This window comes from Formica exsecta, unplaced genomic scaffold (assembly GCF_003651465.1).
Source record: "Formica exsecta isolate Colony F162 unplaced genomic scaffold, ASM365146v1 scaffold13, whole genome shotgun sequence".
In the NCBI taxonomy this organism is placed as follows: Eukaryota; Metazoa; Arthropoda; class Insecta; order Hymenoptera; family Formicidae; genus Formica; species Formica exsecta.
The window spans coordinates 255,562-262,758 of record NW_021848632.1 but is presented as its reverse complement, the minus strand read 5'-3'; the positions used below and the strand labels follow the sequence as shown (position 1 = coordinate 262,758).

The window sequence follows — 7,197 nt, the reverse complement described above, 5'->3', positions numbered from 1 at the left end:
GTATTAAGAATTAATTTTGGAATGAAAAGAGAGAAAATGATTTATTTGAAGATTAAATTGCATAAATCAATAAATGATCGAGAAAATGTGTAAATAATGTGATTTTTTTATTAAAAAGTATTGCATATTTTTTTGAGAAAAACAATAATCTGAAGTATAATTGTAAGTTTGTTTATTCGTGTTTTTGTAATTTTTTTTAACGAGGATCATTTGATATCTCGAAACAATTTTTCTCATTAAAATTTTAAGCATTATAAATGTAAATTAATATTTTCTATGCCAAAAATTTATGTAAATAAATTAACGCGTTAATTCTCATATATTTGATATGAAATTATAAACTAATACACATCAGCCAAATATTAGAAATATCAAGAGCTAATCGATGATTCATTTTCTCGATCATGCGTCATAAAATGATTTTTAATGAATTTGTAATTGTTGACGTGATGCGCGTAGTTAGCGTTGCTCTTGGCAAAATTCCGATAAAACGAGCGGAATTTTAGTAGATGCATCTTTGCGTGCACGTAGAATATAACTAGTTTTAGGAGAGATATTTTCTCGCTGTTCGCGTATATCTATTTGCGAATAATCACCGTGTATGATACCTTTGCTCTTTTCGAGATTTTTTGCTTTGAGCAACGCCGCGTAAGAAGAGTAAAAACCATAAAATTGACATCTCGTATACTTTGACACCATATTGCGATTCGAGGAAAATATAGCAAAAACTATGAGCGCCAAAGTTCGCAGTAATTTAACGTTAACCTTTTACGAGCGGTTAATTATATTCTAATTACACAAACATATTTTTGCCTTGTTTGTATCACATAAACGTATCTATGAATTATTAACACCATTATTAAGTATCTTCGAATTATTTCATATTTCGTTGTTACAGTCTAGAAATATCTGTTGAACTGCGATTGAACTGCCATTTAGTATATCATTTGTAATTCTTAAGAGTGATAATTAATTGCAACATCTTATGTTTTTCTTTTTTTTTTTTTTAAATAGATACGTTATCAAATATAAGAAACTTATTTTTCGTGAGCATAACATTCCAATCATCTATGACTAAGTAGCTTGTGTTATTTTTTTACAAGACTCCTATCTATAATATATATTCCCTACATACACGATTATAAGTTTATTTCTTAATTTATTTATTAAGAGAAATGTGATAACTTATACTCTCTACGAATAGCATAAATTATTTATTTTAATAGTTCAATCCTAAGTTATTTCCAATCAAACCGTTCAATTATAAACCATGCATGTGTATTATGATCACATATATGTGCTTCGCGATGTATTATTTTTTATCTTATCTCACGAGCGCGTGCAACAATTATTATTGAACGAAGCCACTTTAATGCCGTAAATAAGAGCGGCTTTTTGCGCACCAATAAAAAGATATCATGTCAGCATAGCTGCGGTCGCTTGTAAGATCGCTTTTGTAATTACGATCACGTTAAAATCTGCGAGAGCTCGCGGAGATGCCAAATGTTGTGCCTAATAGATTCCCGTTGCCAAGGAGTACCAGCCAGCTGTGGTATCAATTTATTAATCTGACTTCTCTCTGAGAAACGGGGTCAGAGCCCGATTCGCATATTTTTCCAAAGGATAATTGGTTAATCTTGCGGCAGAATTTCCTATTTAGATACATAACTAAATTTGATGTGCAGATATTAATTGAGATAGATTATATCGGTGTATATTATTGATTTTATCAAAACTAAATAAATTTTTTTTTACGACCGTTGCGTGGACGGCGATTCGAAATATAATGCGAATCGATCTCTAACATTCGCGCAGGAAACCGATCCGTGAGTTATTACGTTGGCATTTCCCCCCCGCGCTATTTATAGCTAGTGATATTTGTTTATATTTGTCCTATAAAATACGGCGCGATGGTGAAAGCTCTATCGGCAGTCGACGCACGATGCATAGTCGTAATGAAAAGCCGTGCGCCATTAGTCCGCGTGTCGCGGCCGGAAATGGATGGCTATTTTTATTTTTTTTTTCCCACAAAAATCGCGTGACGTTGCTGCTCGTCATGTGCATGTGCAGCGTTTCTGATATCGTCACTGAACGACTGCATGTAAAATGCCGCCATACTCGTTCTCGCGACGTGCATTTCGTGCGAGTGAGCGCCGTGAAATTCGATTGAACGCGTGCCACGTGTAATGTATCATCTTTCCGTTTTATTCTCCATTAGAAATTTATTCTACATATATCTTAAATATTGATTTAATCCCGTGTACGTCACACATGGAGATATAAATATTGTTTAAATAAGTTTTGAGGTATTTTTGGCGAAATAAAATTAAAATGATGTAATTAACAGTTAGACAAATTGTACACAATCCAATCTCGGAGAAATTAATTCTTTTCAATTAAATGTTTAATAACTCTGAAAACTTGAAACAAACAAACAATTTTTCATCATGCAATCTCGCTGTAAATGCAGTGTGAAATTATCGTTCTTATTATTTTACTACGTAGCATATTTTCACAAACAGAGCAAGCAGTTTTGTCCTTGACTTTTTTCTTTCTCTCTTTCTTGCGTTCACTGATCCTTTAACCGAAAACGCCGAACTCGCCAACACGCGCGGCAGAAAATCGAGTATCGATGTGGTCGGAGTAATTACTCGCGCGCTTAATTACTCTGCCAAGTTTTTTACGTCTGGTATAGCGCGCGCGTTTGCGTTTTATTCTCGGGAACTTGGAAAACGTATTCTTTCTGCACATCCAAATGCTTTTCCGCGCGCTTCGATCCTTCCACTTACGGACTCATCAATCTCACCGGCTTGGTTTCCCGACGCATGGCCACGATCTCTCATTTCCAACAGTCTTATTCCGTCTTATTCTCCTTCTTCCGCGACTGTTTCGCTCGCGTTATGTAAGCCCGCATATCATATCTCATATATGTCGCAGCGTATCTCGCATTACCGCAGAATTCATTGACATTCGTCGGTAAATATATTCATTTCTTTATATTCACGTATACAGTGTCTTATATCCGAGGTCTCATTTTAAATTATACAATATTGTTTAAGATATTTTTATAGTGTTACAAAAATTTACTTATAATTTTTTGAATATATTTTCTCTAAATACGATTTAATGTAATAAATTAAAATTTTGGAGGAAGATACAAATTGTACACATTTTTTTCGAAATAGTTTTGTTATAATAAATTTAAATATTATATATCGAAATTAATTACATTAATACAATTTTATACAGCATTTTATAAATATATTTTGAAGGATAAAATGGTTCTCTCTCTAAAAACGTTGAAGTTTGATGAAATTTCATGTTTGCTATATTTTGTTTGACGTTTTGCTATTACCATATGATTTCCGCTAGATGCGAGTGCGTGTTTATAAATGGTTTAATAATGTTAATGACTTCCTGAGCCGTCATAAATTAAATATTTTTACTCGTTGATACTATTAACGCATCTTAATGTCGGTTTCAGTATTATTTGCAAGATTTACAGATTTTCTGTTTTCTTTTTTTTGCATTCATGATTATTGTATCTTATAACTTATAATATAGATAATATTTAAATTAATTAATCTTTCTTGAACGTTAGAGAAAAAAAATTCTTAATTTAATTTATATATTTATTAATGAATATATTTAAATCGCTAAGGATATATCTCACCTCTTTACGATTATTATCTAGCACAGGTCGATGTATGTATAAAAATGCGCGCTCTAATTAGGATCCAATAATGGTATAGCTATGTATTGTATTTTCGTGCATATCGATCGAGCTGTTAACTTGCAATTAATGTCATGTGTTCGTATCGTGGAATTTTCCACATTTCCCAAGAGACTTTAATTTTGCGGTGACTGTTCGCGTCGTACTTCCCTTCCACTGTGCATGATTAAGTTTCCCGCGTATGTATACACGTGTAACCTAATTTTTAGATTATGCATTAGATTAAATTTATACACACAGTTTATACTTTTAGATTTTTATATAAATTTTCTGGTATCTCAAATTGCTTCGTAAACATTCGCTTGTAAAACTTTTTGTAGAGTCGAAAATCCATAAATCTCGTTCTTTAGTTTGCGTCTAACAGAAATAAACGATAGCATATGTATAATACAATAATATAGCAGCGGTATAAAGATTTATGCAACATTCTTGTATGCGCGTCCTCGAAAAATTACATTAATATTGCATGTCATTCGGGATTTTATCGGATACTATATTTATAACTGGCTGCCGCGCGCCTATATCTTCCATGAGGTAATTGAATGTCTATATCTTCGGAAAAGTCCGCGGTCCATTCGTAAATCGATATATTTCGTGTTTGTGACAGGTGCCGGCTCGTCTACGTAAATTTGTCATGTCCGTCTAAAGCTCCAAAAATAAGCTACTTCCACTACTCTGTCGGCCTCGGCTTATATCGTAACCCTTTGACTCGATACTCGCATCGCATTTCTTTCATTAGAAAGCATTCATATCGAGATCAAAGTGTATGTCAATTAAAGTTTTTAAAAATATAAATGATTAGCTTACAAAGAATTATTTTATAACAGAGAAGAAAATATTTAAGTCTTTTCTTTCTTGTAAGAAGAAAATATTTTATAACAGTATTTTTTTTTTTTTTTTTAATAGCTATTTCAAATATCATGATAATTATCGTATAATATAGTCGTCTGAGTGCAAGATAACTCTGCTATTAACATCTAGTAAAAATTAACAAGTACGAGATAACTGTTATCATTAAATTTGTATTTCTACACTTTTTATTCATGTATGTAAGGACATTAGTGATTATATTTTTTGCTTTTTTTAATTGCTTTTATGCTTTTATCACGTTGATAATATCCCGATGCAATGTTTATAATTACGCTATTAACAATTTTGATATAATTTCGATATAATTTTTTACGATTAGGTGAATTTGAAATGACATAAAAAGTTTTATCGTTCGCTTTTTGGTCGGCTAACTTTTCGTGACCTTACGATATTAGGTCTGCTATTTGTAAAATTCGGTGTCAGCTGGAGCCTATACCGAATTCTGCTCTGCGCAGACGATTCAAATAAAGGACCCTGACCACAGAATGCTAACTATATTGTATGTGCAAATCCTCGAGAACAGGCGAGCGTTACAAGTATGATTACGTCCGTTGGCGAGTTCGTATTTGCTGCGAACCTACGCAAATGCATACGCAAACGCTTCGTAATTTCAGGTCAGTTATCATTTCCCGCAGTTCCAATTTAATTACAATAGGAGTTCCGTTACAAAACGGAATGCCATCGTTAACGTACGACGATGCCTGCGGTTATACGTGCACACACACACACACACACACACACAAGTACAAGTGAATATAATGCAAAATAATTCGAGCGTGAATACAACTCGCCGTTTTTCTTTTTTCAAAATGAAATTTGTTTTAATGATAGTAATGCGTATAAAATGATATCATATGATATTAATGTAATTGTGCAATGTAATACGTAATGACGCGACGTAATATTCTACTTATGCGTGTGCGAATATGTAACTCGTAATTTTTTTAAATTTAAATGTTTTATTATGAGAGAATATTAATATAATGAATATAATGAATATAATAATATTAATAAAGAGAGTATAAATAATTTTATATGTAATATTAATGTATAATCGGTAATGCGTGTATCCATGTGCACGATAGCGGATAAAAAGCAGATTAACTCGCTGATTTTTCATCGATGAACGTGTAGGCTGCTTTACGCATCGCTACGCCATTCCCGTACATCGGTCGTAATAGTATAACGTTAACATCAGTTATTATCGATGAGTAAATGTGCTGGGGGCAATATTTAACGCTTAATTATTTTAACGCGGTGCGTGCAACGTGGCGTGTCACAATGCGAAAATAGCTGCCTTTTATATATATTTCGCTGTGTTTTCATTGTGAACATGAAAAGAACCGAAAGCGTAGTGTAAAAGCGGGATGGAAAAAAAGAGTCGACATCGAAATTTCGCACGCATGCTTTGCCTTAACATCGAAGTACGTTCTTTACGCACTTTTTATTTAGTCGATCTAGAAAATGTCAGAAGGTGAACTGAACACGTGGAATATTATCGGTTTTCCCGCCCGTTTTCTAATCTCGATTTTCTGGATTCTTGATCGTCGCGGGAATTATTTTAGTCCGTGCAATCTACGATCGTGTCCGGTGACGCATGCACGCATCGCACCTGAGCGAAATTAATGTTATCCATCTTGTTTTTTTTTTTTTTTTTAATTTTCGGTTAACCCACATCAGTAGGCAGACACGCATGAAAAGAACCGAAAGCGTAGTGTAAAAGCGGGATGGAAAAAAAGAGTCGACATCGAAATTTCGCACGCATGCTTTGCCTTAACATCGAAGTACGTTCTTTACGCACTTTTTATTTAGTCGATCTAGAAAATGTCAGAAGGTGAACTGAACACGTGGAATATTATCGGTTTTCCCGCCCGTTTTCTAATCTCGATTTTCTGGATTCTTGATCGTCGCGGGAATTATTTTAGTCCGTGCAATCTACGATCGTGTCCGGTGACGCATGCACGCATCGCACCTGAGCGAAATTAATGTTATCCATCTTTTTTTTTTTTTTTTTTTTAATTTTCGGTTTAACCCACATCAGTAGGCAGACACGCACGCACGCAGAAAACTACGTGTGTCGCGCGGCAGATTCACGCTCTGGCGGCGACGCGGACGTGAAGTAATTGCAATTAAAATTTGTTCCGCGAAATTGTTTATCCGCGCTCCGCATACGAGCGACGAGAGCGCTTTTATCTGGCGCTTGTTTTACTTTTATCGCAATTTCCCGGCGAATCAAAAGTTGCCATTAGAATCTCCGATTCTCTCCCCCGCCCTTCCTTTTTTCTCTCGACCGTAATTAATGATTTGCGTTCAATAACGACGATTGAATGATTCGCTGTCGCGATCAAACAGATTACTGTAAATCAAAATGTCAAGTTGCTCTTGATGTATCATAATTGTAATTTTTCTCTATACGATTGGAATGTATATAATATATAACTCTTATATTGTTGAAGATTTATTCTAGAAGCAACTAATTTGCGAAAGTAAAGCAAGTATTGCAAAATAAAGAATATAAATTAATAGTTTTTTTTATTTGTGAGATAGATCGGTTGCATTTCAATGCTACTTAATATTAGATTCAATTATATATA

The 7,197-nt window shown here is 33.9% G+C and overlaps 1 protein-coding gene across 1 annotated transcript in view; it reads left to right on the top strand.

Moving 5' to 3' along the window:
- The window catches only part of LOC115245752, a gene marked incomplete at its 3' end in the record, with an annotated part of 263,500 nt that overhangs the window by 1,592 nt on the left and 254,711 nt on the right, over window positions 1-7,197 (top strand). The gene's annotated exons all lie outside the window — the stretch shown is intronic.